This window comes from Glycine soja, chromosome 14 (genome assembly GCF_004193775.1).
Source record: "Glycine soja cultivar W05 chromosome 14, ASM419377v2, whole genome shotgun sequence".
NCBI classification, from domain to species: domain Eukaryota; kingdom Viridiplantae; phylum Streptophyta; class Magnoliopsida; order Fabales; family Fabaceae; genus Glycine; species Glycine soja.
Window position 1 is genome coordinate 27,807,705 of NC_041015.1, and position 3,675 is coordinate 27,811,379.

Genomic DNA, 3,675 nt, shown 5'->3' on the forward strand with positions numbered 1-3,675 from the left:
TTCCTGATCCTCAGGAGCAATAGTAATTTGCATATAACCAGAAAAACCATCAAGGAAACAGTAGTGGGATTTACCTGCCAGGCGTTCAAGCATCTGGTCAATGAATGACAGGGGAAAATGGTCCTTTTTGGTAACCTGGTTCAGCCTCCTATAATCAATGCAGACTCTCCAACTGTTTTGCACCTGAGTAGGAATCAACTCCTCCTTCTCATTTCTGATCACTGTGAGGCCAGTCTTCTTCGGGACTACCTGGACGGGACTCACCCATTGGCTATCGGAGATAGGATAAATGATTCCAGCTTGCAAAAGCTTGGTTATCTCCTTCTTCACTACATCAAGAATCACCGGGTTGAGTCTTCTCTGTGGTTGTCTTACTGGTTTAGCTCCATCCTCTAAATTTATTCGATGCATACATGTGGATGGGCTAATACCAGGAATGTCCGCCAGGGTCCAGCCTATAGCCTTCTTATGCTTCTTGAGAACTGACAACAACTTCTCCTCTTGCTCATCAGCAAGGGAGGCAGATATAATCACTGGAAAACTCTTGGTATCATCCAAGTAAGCGTATTTTAAATTTGATGGCAGAGGCTTCAATTCTGGTGTGGTCGACTGGACAGTGGTAGAAGGAGATGGTTTCTCAGCCTTTACCTCATAAAGAAAGTCAGAGGTATGTGTACTTCCTGAAACATGGTTAGTCCTATCTGACTCTATAAAATCAATCTCGAGAGGTAAAACACCACCACCAGACATGCAATCAATATCACTCTCAGATTCACTGTCAGCATCAAATTCAGACATATGATCAAGTACAATTTCAGACTCAATGCATGAAGAGTGAGAGGCATGCAGATTAGAATAAAGATCAGTCATGTATTCATCAACAACATGGTCAATTATTTCAGCACGAAATACAGAAAGATCTTCAGATGGGTATTTCATAGCATCCAGAATATTAAAATGAACAGTTATGTCACCAAATTCCATAGACAGTGTGCCTGCATAAACATCTATCTTAGTTCTAGCAGTTTTCATAAAGGGTCTGCCTAGAATGATGGGAACTGATCCTTGAGAAAATCCATCTTCCATATTTAAGATATAAAAATCAACAGGGAAAATCAGTTCACCAACTCTAACTAAGACATCTTCTATGAAACCAACAGGATAGGCAACACTTCTATTAGCTAAATGAATTACCACATCAGTTGACTGCAAGGGACCTAGAGATAGAGAATTAAAAATCGACAGAGGCATAACACTAACAGAGGCTCCTAAATCTAGCATGGCATTGTCAAACTTACTATTCCCTATAATACAAGGTATACTGAATGTACCTGGATCTTTGCATTTTTCAGGAATTTGAGGAACAGATTTACCAATCAATGCGGAGACATTTCTGCCCATGCTAATTCGTTCACTTCCTTTAAGCTTCCGCTTATTAGTGCACAGCTCCTTCAAGAATTTGGCATATCTTGGAATTTGCTTTATTGCATCCAACAGAGGTATGTTTACCTCTACCTTTCTAAACGTTTCCAAGATCTCTTTCTCTGCCTCTTCCATTTTTTTGTTGGAAACTGCTCTTGGAGGGAATGGAAGAGGGGGAATGTGCTGCTTCTGCAAATCAGAATTACCTGTGGAAGAAGATTCACCTGCACAGAAATTGTTAGGTAAATTTTTGTCATCACCTTTTTCTGGAATAGAGTGAAGTTTGGCAGGTTCATTTGCAGATGAGGAAGGTGCTACGGGTTGAGGTCCTTGACATTGCTTTCCCGACCTCAATGAAATGGCACTGACATTTTTGGGATTTTGGACAGCTTGAGAAGGCAGCTTGTCAGAATTCTGGGACTGTTGTTGATTCAATTGGGTAGTCAATTGTCCCATCTGATTGGTTAAGCTCTGAATGGAGGCTCTGGTCTCTTGCTGAAACTGCATGTTCTGCATAGTCATTTGCCTCACAAGTTCTTCGAGGGAAGGTTGTGGAGGGGCCTCAACTGTTGGCTGTTTCTGGGGTTGTTGCTGTTGTTGGATTGGTGGAGGAATGTATGGTCTGCTTGGGCCAGCAGCATTTTGGATGGAAGGAGCAGGCTGCTGTTGTTGTTGCTGAGGGCTGGACCATCTGAGGTTAGGGTGATTCCTCCATCCAGGGTTGTATCTGTTGCTGGAGAGGTCATAATTGCTCTGCTGTGGTTGATTTTGCTGTTGAGGTTGAGGAGGTCTATTGTAAATATTTGCAGCATAAGCTTCAGGCTGCTCAATTGCTCCAGGTTGCTGCATGGAAGGGCAAAGGTCTGTATGGTGGTCAGCAGAGGAGCACAAACCACAAACCCTTGCGACAGGTACAAATTTCTGATTCAAGGCCAGCTGGGTTACCAAGTTAACCAATGCATCCGGTTTGCCTTCAAGCTTCTTAGTTTCAGATGATGCAGATGGGTTTGTAGCTACCTCATGCACTCCTCTAATGACTATGGCATCATTTCTGGCGCTAAACTGCTGGGAGTTGGAGGCCATCTTCTCAATTAAATTTCTGGCTTCAGCAGGAGTCATGTCTCCAAGGGCTCCACCACTGGCAGCATCTATCATACTTCTCTCCATATTACTGAGTCCTTCATAAAAATATTGGAGAAGAAGCTGTTCTGAAATCTGATGGTGGGGGCAACTGGCACATAGTTTCTTAAATCTCTCCCAGTACTCATACAGGCTCTCTCCACTGAGTTGTCTAATACCCGAGATATCCTTCCTGATGGATGTGGTCCTGGAAGCAGGGTAAATTTTTTCTAAGAATACTCTCTTAAGGTCATCTCAGCTCGTGATGGACCTTGGAGCAAGGTAATACAGCCAGTCCTTTGCCACTCCCTCTAATGAATGAGGAAAAGCCTTCAGAAATATGTGATCCTCTTGGACATCTGGGGGTTTCATGGTGGAGCAGACAATGTGAAATTCTTTCAAATGTTTGTGCGGGTCTTCACCTGCAAGGCCATGAAACTTTGGAAGCAAATGAATCAGTCCAGTTTTAAGAACATATGGGACATTCTCATCAGGGTATTGGATGCACAAGCTTTCGTAGGTGAAATCAGGTGCAGCCATTTCCCTTAGAGTCCTCTCACGAGGTGGAGGTTGTGCCATGTTCTCAGAATGTGCAAAATCAGAATGCTCAGAATCAGAATGCTCAAGATCAGGATGTTCAAAATCACCAATAACAGAATGCACAGATTCACCAGTTATGGAATGCTCAGAATGATCAAAAGGTATAAAATGATGCCTAACTAATCTATGAAATGTCCTATCTATCTCAGGATCAAAGGGTTGTAAGTCAGATGGATTGCCTCTAGTCATACACTACATTTAGCATGCACACAACTAGTTGCCTTGTCATGTAAATAAAGGTGTAGGTTTGAACTACAGCTACCCTCAAATGATATCCAAATGACTTGAAATTTTGTGAGCAACCCAATAAAATGATGAGAAGATAGCACAAAAAATTTCAGACAAAAATTCAAAGTCTAACTATGATAGCTAAAAATGGTAGGTTAAGAAAAATAAGTGAATAAAACTTGAAAAATAAAAAACTTTTGACAGAATCGCTTTTTTTTGAACGATGGAGACCTCAGCCGGCCTATGGCTGGGCTGCAACGGCGTAGGAAATTTTTTTCTACCCCAAATGCATATATAATAATTGCG

At 42.0% G+C, this 3,675-nt stretch overlaps 1 non-coding gene across 1 annotated transcript; it reads left to right on the top strand.

Annotated features, from left to right (window-relative positions):
* Positions 1-2,634: 2,634 nt before the first annotated feature.
* On the top strand, positions 2,635-2,743 carry LOC114385541. The gene has a single exon (XR_003660911.1). It is a non-coding gene; the product is annotated as a small nucleolar RNA R71 (small nucleolar RNA).
* Positions 2,744-3,675: the final 932 nt, after the last annotated feature.